Raw genomic sequence first — 21,924 nt, 5'->3', positions numbered from 1 at the left:
AACTTTTCTTGCTGTTAGTTGAGGCCCATAATGCCCTCCTGTTGGTCCTGTGTGACAATGGTTTAAAATTTTACTAGCTTCATCTCCAAATACACATCGGCGTATTATTCCATCGGGACAACTTTTAAACAGATGTGGATCTTCCCAGAAATAGTGTTTTATATCACTGAAGAATTTCTTTCTTCTTTGGTACGATAATCCTTTTTCAAGGAATCCACAAACTAAGTAGTTTGCATAGTCTGCAAACCATGGGATTTCTTTATAATCTATCTTCAATAGATATTCATCAGGAAAGTTGTCTTGTATGGCCGATTCATTCAGAACTTCTAATTCGGGATTTTCAAGACGAGAAAGATGATCAGCGGCGAGATTTTCTGCTCCTCTTTTATCTCGGATTTCAATATCAAACTCTTGTAAGAGTAAGATCCAACGGATTAATCTTGGTTTAGCATCTTGTTTTGAAAATAGGTATCTAAGAGCAGAATGGTCGGTATAGACCACCGTTTTTGCTAGAACGAGATATGATCGAAATTTGTCAAAAGCAAAGACAATAGCAAGGAGTTCTTTTTCAGTAGTTGTATAGTTTGTTTGTGCTCCTTGTAACGTCTTACTAGCATAATATATAGGTTGAAATCGTTTTTCAATCCTTTGTCCTAAAACGGCTCCCATTGCAAAATCACTTGCATCGCACATTAGTTCAAATGGTAAATTCCAATTTGGTGTTATCATGATCGGTGCATTAGTGAGTTTTTCTTTAAGAATATTAAAAGATTTGATACACTCATCTGAAAAGATGAATGGCGCATCCTTTTCTAGGAGTTTATTCATAGGAGTGGCAATTTTAGAAAAATCTTTTATAAAACGTCGGTAAAAACCGGCATGCCCTAGAAAACTCCTAACTCCTCTAACATTTGTGGGATGTGGAAGTTTAGCAATTACATCTACTTTAGCTCTATCCACTTCAATCCCTTCTTTTGAAATTTTATGTCCAAGAACGATGCCTTCTTTAACCATGAAATGGCATTTCTCCCAATTAAGTACTAGATTTGATTTTTCGCATCTAATTAGCATTCGTTCCAGATTAACTAGACATGATTTAAATGTATCACCGAAGACTGAAAAGTCATCCATGAATACTTCCATGCATTCTTCTATCATGTCGTGAAAAATCGCCATCATACACCTTTGAAAGGTTGCAGGGGCGTTGCAAAGTCCAAATGGCATGCGTTTGTAAGCAAAAGTACCATAAGGGCACGTGAATGTGGTTTTCTCTTGATCTTCGGGTGCTATTGGAATTTGAAAATATCCGGAAAATTCATCTAGAAAACAATAGTAACTATTTCCGGCTAATCTTTCCAACATTTGATCTATGAAAGGTAAGGGAAAGTGATCTTTTCTGGTGGCGTCATTTAATTTTCTATAATCAATACATACACGCCATCCTGTTACAGTCCTAGTAGGAATAAGCTCATTTTTCTCATTTGTAATGACAGTCATGCCACCCTTCTTAGGCACGCATTGAACTGGGCTTACCCATGGACTATCAGAAATTGGATATATCAAACCTGCATCTAGCAGTTTAATAATCTCTTTCTTAACTACATCTTGCATATTAGGATTTAGTCTTCGTTGGCGTTGCACATACGTTTTATGACCTTCTTCCATAAGGATTTTATGTGTGCAATACGAAGGACTTATTCCTTTAATATCATGAATCTTCCATGCAATGGCTGGTTTATGAGCTTTCAACACAGAAATGAGTTGTGATTTCTCATTTTCAGTAAGAGAAGACGATATTATTACAGGTAATTCAGATTCACCATGTAAATAAGCGTATTCCAAATGGTTTGGAAGTGGCTTTAACTCTAATTTTGGAGGTTCTTCTATCGATGATTTATATCGATATCTGTCTTCTTCTTTTAGCATTTGAATTTCTTCTGTTGTCGGTTCATATCCATTAGCTATAAGTGTAGCTAACATTTCAGCTTCATCAATTGGTTCATTACCTTCTCCTAAAGAACATTCTCCTGTTCCTTGTAATTCTGGAAATTCTTCTAATAATTCTGCATGTGCATCTATAGTTTGAATATAATAACATGTATCATCTGCAGATTGTGGTTGTTGCATTGCTCTATCAACTGAAAAGGTAACACTCTCATCCTTTATACTTAGGGTCAATTTCTTACCGAACACGTCTATCATTGCTTTAGCCGTGTTTAAGAATGGTCTTCCTAATATGAGAGGAACTTGAGAATCTTCTTCCATGTCCAAAACAACAAAATCTACTGGAAATACTAAATTACCAATTTTAACTAGCATGTTCTCCATTATCCCTCTAGGATATTTTATTGATCTATCGGCTAGTTGTATGCTTATTCTGGTTGGTTTCAATTCTCCAAGGTCTAGTTTAGCGTATAGTGAATACGGCATTAGATTTATACTAGCACCTAAGTCTGCCAATGCTTCTATTGAACTAAGACTACCCAGAAAACATGGAATTGTGAAACTTCCTGGATCAGATAGTTTTTCTGGTATCTTATTCAACAGCACTGCTGAACAATTAGCATTCATAGTAACAGCCGAGAGTTCTTCCATTTTCCTTCTATTCGTGATTAGATCTTTCAAGAATTTAGCATATCTTGGCATTCCTGAAATCACATCAATGAAAGGAAGATTTACATTTATCTGTTTAAACATATCCAAGAATTTGGATTGCTCGGCTTCAAGTTTTTCTTTCTTCATTTTACTCGGGTAAGGAAGTGGTGGTTGGTATGGTTTAACATAAGGTTTATCCTTAACTGTGTTATCTTCATTAACCTTTTCAACTACCGGTTCTTTTTCCTTATCTTGATCAGGTTGTGGTTCTTGTGGAGTAGGAATAGTTTCATCAGAATTTACAGGTATTTCAGGTGGTTTAAGTGTTGTACCACTTCTTGTGGTAATAGCTTTAGCTGTTTCATTCCGGGGGTTAGCATTTGTATCACTAGGTAAACTTCCCGGTTTTCTTTCACCTATTAACCTTGCTAGGTTACTTACTTCTTGTTCCAGATTTTGAATAGAAGCTTGTTGATTTCTAAATGCTTGAGCATTTTGTTCATTTGTTTGTTTTTGAGATGTGAAAAACTGCGTTTGAGTTTCAACTAGCTTCGTCATCATATCTTCTAAATTCGGCTTTTTATCATCGGTTTGTTGTGGTGGTTTGTTTTGAAAATTTGGTCTTTGCTGATTGTAAGTATTATTGGATACTTGTTGATTGCTAGGACCTTGTTGGTTATTGTATGGAATATTTCGGTTATAGTTCTGATTTTGATTGTAAATAGGTCTTGGCGGTTGATAATTATTCTGATAATTATTTCCAGGCCTTTGGTTTATGTATGAAATATTCTCTCTTTGTTCCATTGTTAATTCAATACTGAGACAATCTTTTGTCAAATGTGGTCCTCCACACTGCTCACAACTAATTCGTATAGCATGAATATCTTTAGTCATCTTTTCCATTCGTCTCTCGAAAGCATCCATCTTTGCCGAAATGGAATCTAAGTCATGGCTAGAATCGGCTCTAGCTGCTTTAGATGATCTAATGATATCTTTTTCTTGGTGCCACTCATGTGAGTGGGAAGCAGTGTTATCAATAATTTTGTAAGCATCAGTTTCGGTTTTCTTCATAATAGAACCACCAGCTGCTATATCTATATCTTTCCTTGTAGTGATGTCGCATCCTTGGTAGAATATTTGTACTATTTGACAGGTGTCTAAACCATGTTGCGGACATCCTCTTAACAACTTTCCATATCTTGTCCACGCCTCATATAGAGTTTCATTTGGCTTCTGTGTGAACGTAACAATTTCTGCTTGAAGTCTTACGGCTTTAGATGCAGGAAAGAATTGTTTAAGAAATTTATCAATTAAAACGTCCCATGTATCGATCGCCCCTTCAGGTAACGATTCCAACCAATCTTTGGCTTCTCCCTTTAAAGTCCAGGGAAATAACATGAGATATATCTGTTCATCCTCCACTTCTCGGATTTTAAATAGTGTGCAGATCCTATTAAAGGTACGTAGATGTTCATTTGGATCTTCCTTCGGCGCACCACTAAATTGGCATTGATTAGTCACCATGTGTAGAATTTGTCCTTTGATTTCATAATCTGGCGCATTAATGTCTGGATGAGTAATTGCGTGACCTTGGCCAGTGCGTTTAGCTCTCATTCGGTCTTCCATACTTAAAGGTTCCAGATTCTCCATAATTGAATTTGTTGAATCGGTATCACTAGATGATTCTGATTTAATGGTTCGTTCCTCGACAATCTCTGTTTGAATGATTGGTGGTTCCGGAGGAAAGTTTAATGGTTCAGGATCTATGAACCGTTCCTGAATATTCTCTGGATTCTCAATTGTGAGGTTGGGTTCAAAAAATGGATTATCGGAAATTTGAACTGAAGTACCTGGTCGACTGGATGACGATTCTAAAGAAAAATCAACGGCGGTTATATTTGTTAAACGATGTCTTGATCGAGTTACAGGTGGTGAACGTACAAAAGGTGATGAACGTCTTGCTCGGTGCATTCACTGAATATCCTATTAGTTTTAAAAAGGAAAGAAAAATTATAATAAGTTATCCAATCAATAGACTTTTCTGATTTTGCCCACGTTTCGAATAGCCAAAAGATGTAGCAGAGGGGCAGGATTCGTTTGGTCTCAATATAATTGAGGACTGTTTGGCTCCAATAACCCGGTCCACGTACAAATCCAACTATTACTACGAACCAGAAAATTTTGATGTCTATTAATTTAACCACTTAAAATAAATTTTCGTAATTTTAAGAAATTTAGATAAGAAGTAGAATAAAAATCTATGTCCTAAAACTAGAATAGCGAGAAATAAGAGAGAAAAAGAGTTCGTCGAAAAAGGTTGAAAAAGAAAAAAATGGTTGAAAAATAAAAGGTGACGGAAAAATAAAAGAAACTTATAAAAACTTAAAAATACTTAACTAATTTAACCTTATTACTACAACTAACTTAAAATTATAATCGCAAATTGAAATTACTAATTGGAATGATAATTGATACATAGTAAAAGGTGTAAAAATATTAAAGCTTACAAGAAAAACTAAATCCCAAATGGAAATAACTTAAAAAGAAACTAAAACTTAAAAAGGCGTCGCAAAATTCTAAAGCACCTAAATCTTAGTCTAAAGAAAAAGCACTTAAGAGAGTTCTACGGCAAAGCCTAAAAATATAGGAGTAAAAATAACTATAGCAAAAACTAAGTTTAAAATTAAATATGAGCTAAAAATACAAATATTACGCTACAACGATTAAAAAGGGACAAAATATAAAAATATACAAAAAGTTGTAAAAAGTACAATTTTTATAAAAATATTATTTTTATATTATTTATTTTATAAAACTACTAATTTTACAATTTAATAAAACTAATTAATACTACATAAAACAAATTAAATAAAAATAAAAAGTAAATCTAAAAATAAAACTAATTATAATAATAATACATAATTAGGGTTTAATAATAATTAAAATTAATAATTTCCGTAATTAATGCTGAATTAGGGCTTCCTGTGCGCGTGTCAGATGATCTCCGCGAGTTGCGGCAATTAAAGAAGAAAACCCCGCGAGTCGCGGGGTTCAGGAATTCAGTTGACAGCTTTGTGTTTTTACGCGTTTTTCTTTAATTTTTTTTTTTATTTTATGTTTTCTGTTTTTTTTAAATAAATAAAAGATTTTAAAATAAAACTTATATTTTTATAAACTAAAATAAAAATAAAGAAACTTATAAAACTTAAATATTTAACAAAATCTTAAAAATGCTTATATTTTTGTTTTTTTTTCTTTTTTTATATTTTTGAATATTTAAAACGTATTTTTACAAAAGCGAATTTTAAATAAAAGTAACTAAAAATCTTTTTTTTTTTTTATATTAGCGTTGCGCTTCCGGCGTTTAAGATAGATTCCCCGGCAGCGGCGCCAAAAATACTTGATGTGAAGCGAGGTGTATATAAAATAGTTTATATTTTACTAGGAAATACTATTAAATACGATACAATTTTACACAAGATATTTATTTATTTATAGAATGGATATACTTAAACCTTGCTACAACACTTATAGGCAGTGTACCTAATCGTACAGTAGTGTAGTTTTTAGTAAGTCCGGTTCGTTCCACAGGGAAATCTTTAAACAAAGCTCAACGCTATATTAGTTTACTTTTATAAAAATACAAATATATATATATAAGTAATATTATTATTATAAAGGGGGGTTTTTACCGTTTAATGACCGGTTTGTCGATTTTAAAACTTTAGTCGCAGTTAAAACCTAATGTAAAATATAAAATAAATACAAGACTTAAATTAAAGCGTAAAGTAAATAACGATAATGAAATTGCGAATAATAAAATTGCGATAATTAAAAAGTACGATAATTAAAAGTGCGATTAAATAACAATAAATAAAAGTGCGATAATTAGAAGTGCAATTAAATATAAAATAAAGGAAATTAAATATGAAATAAAAGAATTATGCTTATTTAAACTTCTGTAATCATGATGTTTGACGTGTTGATTTTAGTTTTATGCCCATGGGTTAATTGTCCTTTGTCCTGGATTATTTAATATGTCCGTCTGGTTTTTGTCCATAACAGTCCATCAGTCATAAATATAAATTGCAAGTGTCCTCGTCAAATTATTATTATACCCGAAGTTAAATATTCCAACTAATTGGGGATTCGAATTGTAACAAGGTTTTAATACTTTGTTTAATGAATATACCAGGTTATCGACTGCGTGTAAACCAAGGTTTTACTACTTTGTTAACAATTACACCAATTACCCTTGAATGTAATTTCACCCCTGTTTTAATTATTCTAGTGGCTATTAATCCATTCCCGTGTCCGGTTAAATGAACGATTATTCGTACATATAAATACCCCGCCCATCGTGTCCGATCGAGTGTATATGGTAATTTATAGGGACGCCCAATTGTAAATCTTTACATTAACATTAACAAACTTTCATTTAGTTAAACAAATATAAAGCCCATTAATAGCCCATAGTCTAATTTCCACAAGTGCCGTTCTTTTGTCCAAACCCCAATTATGGTACAAAGCCCAATTACCCAATTTTAGTAATTAGCCCAACATCATGATTACTTCGTTTTAAATAAGCATAATAATAACTTAGCTACGAGACATTAATATAAAAAGGTTGAACATAACTTACAATGATTAAAAATAGCGTAGCGTTACACGGACAGAATTTCGACTTACACCCTTACAACATTCGCTAACATACCCTTATTATTAGAATTAAAATTAAAATTAAAATATAAATTATAAATATAAATATAAATTTTACGTATGAAGAGGAAGAAAAAAAAGATGATCAAATTTGATCAGAATTCGGTTGGCTTTATAGCCAGAGTTGAAAATTGGGGCTCCGCGACTCGCGGCAAAATGCCCTTAAAACTCCGCGAGTCGCGGAGATGTATTTACAGCTCACACCCTTGGAGTTTCTTGCTGCCGACGGTTTTTAATATATATATATATAATATATATATAATTAATATAATTAATTATATATTATATTATATTTATATACATAGTTAACTTGTAATTTTTAGTCCGTTGCGTCGAGCGTTAAGAGTTGACTCTAGTCCCGGTTCCGGATTTTCGAACGTCCTTGTATACAATTTTATATTTTGTACTTTGCGTTTTGAATCTTGTACTCTTGTGATTTCGAGACGTTTCTTATCAATAATTGGAACCTTTTCGATTGTCTTTTGTACTTTTGAGCTTTTTGGTCGTTTGCGTCTTCAATTCGTCGAATCTGTCTTTTGTCTTCACCTTTTATTATTTAAACGAATATCACTTGTAAATAGAACAATTGCAACTAAAAGCTTGTCTTTCTTGAGGAATAATGCTATGAAATATATGTTCGTTTTTAGCATTATCAGATACCCCATGACTATGGTACTGGTTCTAAGAAGAAAGCTGCCCTTAAGAGAAAAGCAAAAGTGGACTCGAATGATGAGCTGTCTATCAATAAGATTATGACAGTCAAGTTTGACCATCTAATTAACGCAGTAACCAAAAGTCGACCCGATCTTACTGCACCCATTTACTCAGTGTATGACCAGTCACCGATACCAAATGTGAGAAAATGCTACAAATGTGGCAGCAAGTTTCACTTAGCCAACCGGTGTACTCTAACCCTAACCCCATCTGCTACTGCTTCTTCAAGCAAACCAGCAGACAAGAGACTCTCACATCTCAACTTCAAAGACATTCACAAATTATCCAGTAGAAGTTTGGTGTCTGGGCTACCCAGTATGTCTTATGTAAATGACAGATTGTGTCCTGGCTGTGAAACGGGAAAACATCACCATGCCTCATTCAAATCAAAGCAAATCTCATCTGTTGAGAAACCATTTCATTTACTTCATATGGATCTATTTGGTCCTGTTAATGTGGCCAGCTTTAGTGGAAAGAAGTATACACAGGTTATTGTTGATGAATATTTCAGATACACCTGGGTATTCTTTTTGAAGCAAAAGAGTGAAGCTGCTGATGAAATTATCAATTTTATCAAAAGAATGGAGCTTTTAAATGGGCAACTGGTGAAACAGCTAAGAAGTGATCATGGTACAGAATTCGGAAATGCTACATTAGAAGAATTTTGTGCTAACAAAGGTATTTCACAGAACTTTTCTGCTGTGAGAACACCTCAACAGAATGGTGTTGCAGAAAGAAGAAACAGAACTCTAGCAGAATAGATCTTTAATAGTGAAAAGACATCAGAAAACTGCTTATGAAGTTCTCAAAGGAAGAAGACCCTCAATTTCATTTCTTCATATATTTGGCACTCCCTGTTTCATTCTAAACAACAGGGATCAGCTAGGCAAGTTTGATGCTAAGGCTGATGAAGGTATATTCTTGGGATATTCTAACATGTCAAAGACATATAGGGTTTTCAATAAAAGAAGGGGTTGTTTTGAAGAATCAATTAATGTTACATTTGATAAAACTGCCCCAGCTTCATCTCCCAGTCAAGAAGATGAAGAGTTATTGTTTGAAGAGCCTACTCAGCAAGCTCTTGATGATGAAGAAGAACCAGCTGTAAATCCTTCACCAATCCATGTTGCTGGGTTCTCTGATGATGAGATGGAACACTCTGTTCCATCTGTGTCTAAACCAAGTGGACCTACTAACTCTACTGAAGTCCTAAAACTTGAGCATAGGTCTACTGGTTCTGAAGGATCACAAGCTGGTACTGGTTACATTAATAATGAACAGCTATCTCCAACTGCTGCTCATACCTTTGAACCAGCTGATGATCAAGATGCTGTGTGTTCCCCGACAAACTCACCTGTTCATAACACTAGATGGACAAAAGAGCATCCAATTGAGCAAGTTATTGGTAATCTGGCTAGTGGTGTTAAAACAAGAAGAACTGCAACCAACAACTTTTGTATGCATGTAAATTTTGTGTCTACCATTGAACCTACATGTCCTGATAAAGCAATCAAAGATCCAAGCTAGGCAGGAGCTATGCAAGAAGAGATCTCCCAGTTTGATAGGAATAAGGTTTGGACATTGGTACCTAAACATGATGATGAAACTAAGAAGATCATTGGTACCAAGTGAGTTTTCAAGAACAAGATGGATGAAGATGGGATTGTGATCAGAAACAAAGCTAGATTGGTAGCTCAAGGATTCAAACAGGAAGAAGGATTGGATTATGGAGAGACATATGCTCTAGTGGCTAGGATGGAAGCTATCAGATTGTTCTTGGGATATGCTGCTAAGATGAACTTTAGGGTATTCCAGATGGATGTTAAATCTGCATTTCTAAATGGAAAGCTGCAAGAAGAAGTTTATGTCAAACAGCCTCCTGGTTTTGTAAGCAGTAAATATCCAGACCATGTCTACAAGCTAGACAAAGCTCTTTATGGCCTCAAACAGGCACCAAAAGCATGGTATGAGACACTTCATGTGTATCTCACTGGTATAGATTTTAAAGTTGGAACAATTGATACCACTCTGTTCTCAAAAGAGACAGATGATGATCTCTTGTTGGTACAGATATATGTGGATGATATTATTTATGGATCTAAAAATGAGAAACATTGTCAAGATTTTTCAAAACTTATGTCAAAGACATATGAAATGAGCTTACAAAGAGATTTACAATACTTTTTGGGATTGAAAACTAAACAACTTGATGATGGAATTTTTATAAGTCAGGATAAATATATCAAAGATATGTTAAAGAAATTTGGTCTGACCTGTTTAAAGGATATAGGGACCCCAATGGCAGCATCTATTAAAATAGATGCTGATCCTAATGGTGAACCAGGCAATATCACTGAATATAGAGGTATGATTGGATACCTACTTTATCTTACAGTCAGCAAACCAGATATTATGTTTTCCACATGTCTCTGTGCCAGATATCAAGCTAATCCTAAAGAGTCACACTTACTAGCAGTAAAAAGGATATTTAGGTATTTGAAAGGTACTGCTAAACGTGGTCTTTGGTATCTCAAAGACCAGGATTTTGAGCTAATTGGGTATTCAGATGCTGACTTCGCAGGGTGTAAAATTGACAGGAAAAGTACTACTGGTGGTTGCCATTTACTGGGTGGTAGGCTAGTCAGCTGGACGAGCAAAAAGCAAAATACTGTGTCCACATCTACTGCTGAGGCAGAATACGTTTCTGCTGGTAGTTGTACTGCTCAAGTACTATGGATGCAAAGCCAGCTGAAGGACTATGGCGTTCATGTTACAAAGACTCCAATCTACTGTGACAACACAAGTGCAATTGCTATCACCAACAATCCTGTGATGCATTCAAGGACGAAGCACATTGACGTTCGATATCATTTCATAAGGGATCATGTTCTAAAAGAAGATGTGGAGCTACATTTTATTTCAACAGACCAGCAGTTAGCAGATCTATTCACAAAGCCCTTAGATGAGAAACATTTTAACTATCTCATCTCTGAGCTGGGTATGCTTGAACTTTAAATAAAAGACAATTTTGTTGGTGTGCTGGCTCTACAACATGTAGGGCAAACCAGTAAGTCACATTTATTAACTTACTGCCTACATGTCAAACACTCAGCACAACAAGGTCTTTTATACTTTGGTTACTCAAAATGTTTTAAATGAAATAATAAATAGCTCACAAAATTAAATGATTCCTTAAAACTGAAACTCATTTACTCCCAATGATTTAAATTAAATTCATGACATATTAAATGTAACAAAGTATTTTGTATTTAATACAAAACTTATTTTGTGGTCTTTAGATCAATTTTGAATTAAAACCTGCTGCATTTAATGTTGAATGGGAGGTATGAGTGTTCAAGCCGTATATACGTCATGTCAACAGTCCGTGTCCCCTTAAAAATGTGCTAGTCTGTCATATCTGTCCACGCACCTGCAGATGACAGTTGCCATTTTCTCTCTCCTGCACTTTTTCACCCAATCAGAATGGATAAAAGAGTGTTTTATCTTCCATAATAACCTTCGGTTATTCATTATTCAAAATCACACACTCTTTTCTCTCAAAATCTTCCAATCTTCCAACTTTCACAACTTCATATCTTCATCTTTACCTATCATCAATGGCAGACCAACCACAATCACCACATGTTGAAAACTAGCCAGAGGAACAACAACAGCAACAACAACCGGTACAACAACCTGAACAACAACCACAACTGGCACTGGAGGAACAGGTTGTTCAAGGACCACTGTTCAATCTCTACCCAAATCTGGTTAGGGCTGCTAATGCACCTGAACACACGACTATTTGCCTATCGAGAGGCAATGCTGCTCATTCACTCTCCATTCCCAAATCAAAAGCCAATATGGGTTATGAAACGCTAATCGACTACATCCGGCAATCCCCTCTGGCTAGAGCTATCACCGGTGTACCCTCACACTTATATGCTGCCTGCTTGGCACGATTTTGGTATACTGCCACCACTACCACCACTCCCCAGAATGTTCCATGTATTCGTGGTATGGTAACCGAAACCCTAACTTGCTCCGTCACCGTTGAGGCTATCCGCCATGCCCTTCAATCACCAGATGGACTATTTGTCGATTCACCAACCAGCGATGTATTCAGACGGGAGGTGCTAGAAATCATTGGGTTTTCTTAACCAATAGCTCATACACCTTTGAGGAAGCATATGCCACCTCTTTGGTACTACTTCTTTGGGCTACTAACCCAGTGCATCAGCCAGAAATCAGAAAGTTTTGACCAGTGCTCAGATTTTGAGCTTAAAATTAGTCATGGTTTGTTGTTCAACAGAAACATTGATTATGCCTGGGAAATTTATTTGAGGCTAAGGGAGATGGTGCAAGCACCTAAACGAACACATTTAATCCCCTTTCCAAGGTTCTTAAGCCTGGTCTTTGAAAATGAGCTGGGTGAAGCTTACCAGCAGATTGCTGATCAATCATACGACCTGCCTCTAAAACAAATGGGTATGCCAAAAGATGCGTCTGGTGCTCCATATACTGGTTTAATACCAGGCATGCTCGAGTATCTTGCTGCTCAGGGTGGAGCTCACCAATCGACTGCCTCTGGTGTTGCACCAGCTAAGGGGGAGGGTCCTCAGCGTAAGCCAGCTACGCGTAGGAAGCAGCCAACTACCTCAACTAGAACAGCCACCATCTCACATACTGGTAAAGCAGTAGTTGTATTAGAATCTAGTGCTCTCTGATAATAAAGAACAACCCTAGTCTTATATACTGACTACCCAATTCTAGTATTGGAATCCGTTGCTCATCTATTTCTTAGTAACAGGCAAATCCAAACGTTCAAAGGTTGGCTCCAAACAAACCACAGGGGAGATTGCACCAGTCTCAACTGCTTCTCCTGCAAAGGATGTGACTATGGAACCTGGTGCGTTTCTAGACCAAACATCAAAAAATTCTAACTTAATTGAAAACATTTTAACTGTTGACTTGAAAAATGAAAGTGGAGTTAAAGGTATAACCTTGGCTCCCAAGCTGACTGGTTTTAAAACTAGTGTTAAGAAGAGTAGCAACCCATACTCTTCTAACCAGACACTACCACATTTTTCTAAATTGAACTTAATGCTATATCCTCTGCTGACACTACAACCAGCAGAGCACATAACTGACCTCCAAAGCAGACTTGAGCTGGGTCCTCATCGTGTTTAACTAGCTCAGGATACTGCACAGCCATTATGTTACTTGGATCATGATAAGAGTCTTAATCCTACATCATTACCAGCCAACACTCTTACACTATCTGGGTCAACATGTGTTGCCAATGAGTCAGCAGAGTCACAGCTGCACTTACAGACACCTAACTCTGTCTCAATCAAAGGGCTGACTAAACCACCAGTCTGTCCCCAGAGACCAACAACAGATGCAATTGTTGAGTCAAATTTATTTGGTTCTACAGTTGTTCACATAAAATGTTCTTTTGTTTTAGTTCTTAGCAGGGTAGATGAACAGGCAGAGGGGGAGCAAGAAAAGGATGTTAATATTTCTACTGATCAGCTCTCTGCTTCTGCTACTGGTGTTGGTGCTACTGATTTGCCTACTGGTGGTGTGATACTAGTACTGTTGTCTCTACTGCTGCTGGCTCCACTGGAGACAATGTGGTTGCTGGTTCCACTGTTGTTACTGATAATGAGGAGTTAGCTACTGCTGATATTTTTGCTACTCCTCCTACTGTCTCTGGTATTGCTGCTTCAACCACTGATTCTGTAGTGGTTGAAGAGATGATAAGGAACCTCCTCCTGCACTTGAAAAGGCCATTGATAATGTTGTTAAGGAGGTTCTTGATATTGATGTTACTGTTTCTACTACTGTTACTCCTCCGACTACTGTTACTGAGGAAATTACTACAGGTGGTGACCAGGATGACGTGGTGCTTACTGATGAGCTTATTGTAGTAAATGCTGCCTATTCTGCACATGTCACTGGTTCTATTAGTATTCCGGATGTTTCTGATCTTCAATCGAGACAATTTATTACTGTGGATCCCGCTGGTAATCTACAGATTTCTGATTCAACACCGAATACTTTCTTTAGAGGTGCTACAGATGCTGCTTCTTCACCTACTGCACAGTCACCTACTGCTGCTACTGGTTCTACGGAACTCATTATGGATGCTGGTACCTCTGCTACTGCCACTACTGATTCATCTCAGGCTACTGCTTCTGCTGAGAAGTAGCCATATGTGTGCCAGGTACCAGATCCTGATGAAGTTGTACCTAACTTCATCTATCGGGGAGCATCCATCACTCCCAGAGTTGCGTTGCTGGTGGATCAGCTGACTGTTGATCCCCAAAGTGCTCTGGTGTCAGCCAGTAAACTACCTAGAGAAGAGCTGACTGAAATGCTGTCTCAGCTTGATCGACCAGCAAGAGAAGAGGTATATGAGAGGCTGGCCACTTTAGAACAGATCAATGAGCAGCCATACTATCACTATTTTGGTATGGCTCCAGCGGCTTCTCCATGGTCTGGTACATGGAGGCCTCTCAAGTTCATCAGAGATCCCACTACTGGTAAATTTATCATGCAAAAACTTCCTGATTCGCCAGTACCTTCTGAATCATCAGCTTCTTCCTCATCATCTTCTTCATCTGATGGTGATGCTGATAAAGGTACTGGTAAGGAAGGGCCAGTCATTCATGATAATGTGACTGGCTCCAAAGATAAACCAGTGGATCTCACTGATGATGCTGATTATGATGTTGACAAGGATACCAGTGGTTCTAAACCTTCGGGTGAAGGTATGGTGATCATGGTGACGAGTCAGACTCTGACTTTCCACCTCCACCACCCCACGGAGGTACTCCTGTGTTAGCTGCTAGTGATCGCCCCTCCACCAGCTATACTAAGTTTAATACTGATGAGGTGGCTGCCATCTCCACTTTGGCTGTCTATAAGACATTAGCTGAAGTTACACTAGATCTACAAAACACCATCCGCTCTGCCATTGTTGATAGAATGACTGAAGCCATACAAAAAGCTGGGCAAGTTACAACTTCATCCATTGAAGCCCAGCTCAAACAACTATGTGCCTTTGCAGATCTTGCGGCGGAAGCCATTGTCAAACAACATGAAGAGTAGGAGGATTTAAAGAAGCGAATCATCTCTCACAATGAGTATACTGAGGATATTGCCCATATTCAAGCTGATTTGGATGCTGCTAATCGCAGGATTCTCTTTCTTAATGAGGAGAATAGGGTATTGTCAGAGAGATTGGATTCACAGGAACAACAAATGGCTACTATGATTCCTGCCTCAGTTTATGTTCAAATGGTGGAGGTAATGCAACGAATGGCTGCTCTTCAAGCTAATGTTAGGGCTGATGTCTAACAAATGGCCATGGGTGTTGCTAGAAATGTAGTTCGAACTTCCAACCTCTTCCTAAGACAATATGGCGTAGATCCTGGTGCCCATCTTTCTCCTACTGATGCTGACTGGAACAATTTTGCTTTCTCTGTTCCTCAGTCAGATAGTGACCTTGATGCACAGGTCTCCCCTGCTCACCCTTCTGCCCCTGCCGATGACAAAAAGGGGGAAAAGAAGTCTAGAAAGAAGTCCAAAAAGAGAAAACAATCTGAGGGGGAGCATGAGCATGAAAAGGCTCCTAAACAGCAAAGGAGAGATGGTGATAATGGTGGTGATGGTACTGGCACTAAGCCTAGCAACGCTCATACTGAAGCTGGTGTACAGGCAGCTGGTGAATCTCAACCCAGTGTGTCTGCCACATCAGTAGATGATATTGGTTCTGGCAGTAAGCCCCGTGATGTTTCTGAATTGGTTGTTGCTGAATCTTTTGCTGTCTCTCAAACCATTGAACGTAAATTGAAAAGAAAAATGGAGAGACATCAGAAGAGACTGCAGGAATTAGATGCTGCTTTTAACGCTAAGTTTGAGGCCTATGCTGCTCTAAAAAGACTTAAAATTGAGCGTAGACGAACCCTCACTCCTGATAAGCATGAAATTGATGATGATCTAATCAGCATTGATGAATATAAAAGGGCTACCCTGAAAATAAATGCTAAGTTCATGATCAAGTATGATAAAAAGAAAGCCAAGCTGTATGCTGAGCGAGCAGATAGAATAAAGAAGATGACTCCTGAAGAGATGAAAGACTATTTAGCTTCTATCGAGTCAGGAGGAGTTAGAGCTAATGTATTTATGAAATGGCTAGATGCAATGTTAGAAACCAGCTCATCTTCTCGACCAGTATTATCTACTCAGCCAGCTACACAACAACAGCCACCAGATGTTGATGTTCAGGGGGAGCATCTTGCTATTGTTCCCTATCTGCCACCACAAGAACCAGTATTAACACAAGAACCATCAGCTGAACCCAAGCCAATTGACAAACAAAGGGTGAAATCTGCTCCTAGGGACAACCAACCCTTAAGGAAAGGACCCCTATTTGAGGCAGCTGATGAAGATACTGTGGCAGTTGTGCCAGCCGATACTAATCAGTCAGCTGGTACTGAAGACACAGCAAGGAGTGATGTGAATGAAGACCCAGTCAGTAGTGTGCTGCTGGGTGAAACAAGTGTTGAAGACCCAGCAAAGCTGGATGTGCTGGGTGCTAATCAAGATGATGATACGGTTAATCCTGCTGAATTTATAGTCTGGGGTAGAAGAGATCACTTATTTGTTCAATCACCTATCTCTCCCCGAACCCTCACTTATTTTAACAAAACACAGGATAATCGTGTTAATCAGTTTCCAGTGAGTTCATCTGGCATAGATGAATCAATCATGTATCCTTCATCTTCCCCAAAACATCATGGTAAACACAGATCTTGGGAAGATGATTTAGTTGCCCGTGGTGAGCCAGATCTATTTAGAATGAATCCAGATGAAAGATAGGCTTACAGGCTGGAGATCACTGTACCAGAATTACTTAAGCAAAGACAAGAAGCTATTAATGAAAGGATACGCCAAGTTAGATTGCTGCATCATCCTCTTGATCAGCCATTCTACATCACTGCCTTGACTTATGGCATTGAAATTGGTGTATACTTAAATAACAGTGGTCAAAGGATCTCTACTGATGAGGAGAAAGCTCAATTTCAAGAGGCTCACCAGCTGGGTATGGATCTAAGGCAGTATCGTGCTGCCCTTAGAACTAAAGAGGGTAGAAAGATGATTGAAACAGCAAAGTCCCTGAAAATTACTGCCGATGATTATCTGTTGGGCTTAGAAGCTGAAAGTCAAAGAAGGGAGGCTGCTGATGCTAAACTCGCTGAGAGGTTAAGGCTTCAGGAAGTAGAAGAAAAATTAGCTGCTGATAGAAAGCAAGAGACTGAGTTCCTCAGATTAGCTAAAGCCATTGTCAAGGAACAGGATAAGGCCCTTGATGAACTAGAAGCTGCTGAGAAAGCAACTGCTATTGCTCCTATAGAAACTGCCCGAACCATGGAACTATCTGATCATTATTATAGGAGCAGGTATGGTGATGTGATGAACAGAAGATCAAATCCCAGCAAGATCATCAAAGTGCACAGAGGATCAAAAAGAGCTTTCAATGTCAGCAGAGAAAATAATGTTCAAAAAAGGATAAATTATGATGAGTTACGATCCTTAGGATTCAGTGAATGGAAGAAGATATTGGAGTACTTCATTGCTAAAGCTGAAAGTGGTATTAAAAAGACATTGAATCCAGAATTCCAAGAGCTCTTCAACAAAGCTACAAAATTTGGGAATGCACCAGTAGTAAACGTAGAAGAAGTACTTTCTCAAAAACCTAAAGGAAAGAAATCTACTGGTGAAGGCCCACAAAGAAGAGATCCCATCATTCTACCTCCTCATATCCCTGTATTTGATCCTGCTGATATACCTATCCTATTTCCTGAAGCCTGGAAAATCAAACAAGAGGAGCTATCTGAAAAGGAATTAGATAAAGATAAAGATATATAGCCCTCTAGTGCTCAAATTGTATCTTTTATTTATTTCATTTTTTATTATGATGTTCTTGTAATTACTGTATATACTCTGCTGTAATGAAAGTGAAATGAGTTTATCTTCAAAATCATATCAACTTATAAGATATAGATAACTCAGCAAAAGATCCCAAAAATAAATTTAAAAGGGACAAATTTACTACCCATTTTTCATTAGGTCCCTCTGTGCCAGCTTTAGTGTTTTCTCTATATGTCATAGGTTTTGTCATCATCAAATAGGGGGAGATTGTTGAGTTCCCAAAATAATTAACGATTTAATTATGACAAAACTGTAATTTATTTGCATTAAAATGTTATGTGCAGCCAGCACAAGTTTGTTTATGTATAGACAACAGATATTGCTGTGTCAAGTGTAGTTTGCTGGTCAGTCTACCAACACAAGGTAGACAGTGTTCTTCAATCAGCACATGATGTGTACTCAGCAATTCAAGAATATCAAGTGTCTCAGCAATGAAGAACCAGCACAGCTGGAATGCAGCTTACTACACAAGACAGCTATGCTCCATTATAAGCATAGTAGTTTCCCGAGTGGTCTACATCAATTGTACTATTCAACAGAAGTCAAAGACAAAGTTGAACAGAAAAGGACACGCGTCGGCGGCTGACAATGACCTTACAAGACCACGTGGGAATGCAGAAGTTTAACGCATGTGCAGACATGGGTTATACTTTGTCAACACCTAGGGAACACAACATTCTATTTGTTTAATCAAATAGTGGTGCCAAACCGAATTGGGGTGTTCCTGCAAATAGCTACCAAAGAGGAAAGAGGAGAGCATGCTCTCTGATGCAGTTGTCCTCACAAGTACAGATATCCTATGTACCAGTGGACAATAGAACCATTACACGATTAATAGGACTACTATAAATTGTTGTATCCACTATTGTAACAACTTGTGGTGTGGGTTTACTTATTTAGAGTCAAAAACGTGTAATAGCTTTTAGTTTACCTCTTAGCTATATTCTAGGTAATCTGTATCAACCAACTATCATTCCGCCAAGGATAGTTGTGATTCTTTGTGATTCAATCAATAAAGAATAACCGTTGAAAATTATCTGTGACTCTATTTAATTTACATGCTTGAATACTAATCGTGTTTAACTGTTAAGTCAATTAAAAGAAATTGTATTCACCCCCCCTACAATACTCCTGTTGTTATCAAGGGACCAACAAATACATAGAGCTCAAATATTATTATTTTTATAGCTATCTGAAACCCTGATTCTCTGTGTGTGATATTTTGCACGAAAAATACACGACCCTTAATAAGCCTTTAAACTTACGCATAATAGCGTACATATCTCAGGTTATCCAAGCGAGATCAATCCAGGATAGTGACTCTGATTGTATAAATAAAGTAAAGTGAGACCGAAGATATGACTTTCGGCGCTTTTAAAATAAAAATGCTAATTTAGTTGTTGTTGTGTACTTAGTGGAATGTTGAATTAAATAAAAATATATTATCTGACTTTCACTGTATATCTATCACTATTTGCAAGTTTTGTAAGGACTGAAAACCCGGTCTTTAGTTATGGTATTCGAGCATTTAGTTTGATTGAATTAGGTATCTATACCTAGTGTCACTACAAGAAAAATGAAGACGGGTGACGAAGGCTTTTTGCGGCGATGAGATGTCGCCGCTAATAACCCACTAAACAACAAAATTTTCTATCTTTTGAACAGAGTCGTGGGTCCATTGAGCAATTGCAGCGATGACTTTCTACACATCGCTGCAAATAAATGGCTGTATTTTCTTTTTTCATTATCTTTCGCATTAAATTTTGGTCAAAGTTTGAAAATTTCATTCTCGAGGCGTATCGCCGCAAATAGTGCGCCGCAGATAGGTGTTGTATTATTTTTGGCTCTAAATCTTACCTTCCGTACTTGTTCCCGCTAGATTTTACCTCCCTAAATAATTCCACCGACACGCATCGCCGCAAAAGGTGGATTGCAGATTCTATATATTTAGAACAACATACATACTAATGATAAGAAAATGGAATGGTTAGATGTTAATGTGGTAAACTTGTTGTTATCAAAACATCGTGGTCCGATCTTAATCTCGGTCGACGATTCTATGGTTGCTTTGATTATTCAGTATAATTATACTTATTTTAGTTTTTATTTATGATTGATTATGAAATATTAATATTATTAACTAAATTCATTTTTTATTTATAGTTATCTACTTGTGATTGGATTTGATGACATGATCCACCTACGTATGATAGGTTTGTGCAGATTATACCTGGATTGTTAAAGACGACGAATAATCTTGAAGCTGAACTCAAGATTTCACACGATCAAGTTAGAAGAATGAAGCTGATGTTGATTAGTAGTTGGGTATTATTTGTGGTGTTTTTAATTATAATGTTAAGTTAGTTAATTTAATTAAGTTGTTTTCAGTTTCCGTTTGTGTAATGTTGTATTTGTATTAGTTGTATGGAAGTTTTAAGTTATTTTCAGTTTCGTTTGTGTAATGTTATATTTCTATTAGTTAAATGAAAATGTTAAGTTGGGTATTATTTGTATCATTTTTATTAGTATAATTAAAACACATTTTAAGTAAATGGATTTAATATTACACAAAGATAGTGAACTAAACACTACAAACGATGAACATTAAATGAAGATCTTACAAAGTTACTGAATTAAACACACATTTCAACGACAAACATTAAATGAAGATCATACAAAGTTACTGAAATTAAATCATACTAATAACGATGAGGAAGACTACGAGCATCCAACCTAGTCGACGAAGTTTCTGAACTTGAGCTCGATGCTGCCGGAGTTTCAGCAATGAAGGAAATGTCGATAGGTAACGTAGTTATCGGTAGTCGTCCCACAGAACCATCAACCAAACCAATAAAAGTAAATAAACGTTCCAGAAACGCTCTGTATGGAAGATGTCTTGTTTTTGTATAATAAAGCCCATTCATTCGGGAAGCGACCAAATGAGCAATATTTACTTCAGTATTCTGAGTCATGTACCAGTGAAGACAGGACCCAGTCATTGAAAAACGAGTGACATCTGGTTCACGGTGGTACATGTTACTCCTGATAATTGGATTTATTATAGCAATTTTAGAATGGAGATATTCATTAAGGATGCCCATACACACTATGGTATTGTATAGAATACAAGTACGATATAGAAGTATGGCCATTTGATGTGGTGGAATACCCTCACATAGAGCTTGAATTTCTTCACCGGGATAATAGACATTTCTATCACCAATTGGTATGACCAATAGCTCACCAAATTGTTGAAGATTACACTTGTGTGGCCATTCAAAGATTTAAAATTTCACTACTTGTTCATCAATGAATTCAAAGTTGGAATATAATTCACACACAAATATAGGAAAAAAAAAGTTATCAACCATAGGAAATAAAGCCAATTCATTCTTCTGAATTCATGGCCGGTCTGTGGAAATTCTTCCAGATTGGGTTCACTACCTTCACTAATAGGTCTACCGATCATTCAAGATCTGTTGTACTGAGTGAGTCTGGCTAGATTTCTTGGTGGTGCATATGGATTAGAAGGGTGATTCATAGTGTAATAGTGAGAAAGAATTGAATGGGTGGATATGGATTAAATGGGTGCATATTGCTACTCTCTAAATAGACATAAACCGCAACAAAGTGTTTCCCGTTCAAAATTTCCCAGCAAGAGTTTTCCGCCAAGAATTTCACGCCTAATTAGTAGATAGTTATCAGATGTCAGCGTAGTATAACATAAACACACATGTTAACTAGATACTCCAGCTAATTTAACTTTTCATTTCATCCAACTAGAAACTGGAACTGAAACTAGAAACCAAAACTAGAAACTGAAACACATATTTTAACTGGAAACTTAAACTAATGTTGTAATATACTAATATTGTGATGTGTGAGGGTGTTATA

Source organism: Rutidosis leptorrhynchoides, chromosome 6 (genome assembly GCF_046630445.1).
Source record: "Rutidosis leptorrhynchoides isolate AG116_Rl617_1_P2 chromosome 6, CSIRO_AGI_Rlap_v1, whole genome shotgun sequence".
Classification (NCBI taxonomy): Eukaryota; Viridiplantae; Streptophyta; class Magnoliopsida; order Asterales; family Asteraceae; genus Rutidosis; species Rutidosis leptorrhynchoides.
This window is presented reverse-complemented; position numbering follows the sequence as displayed.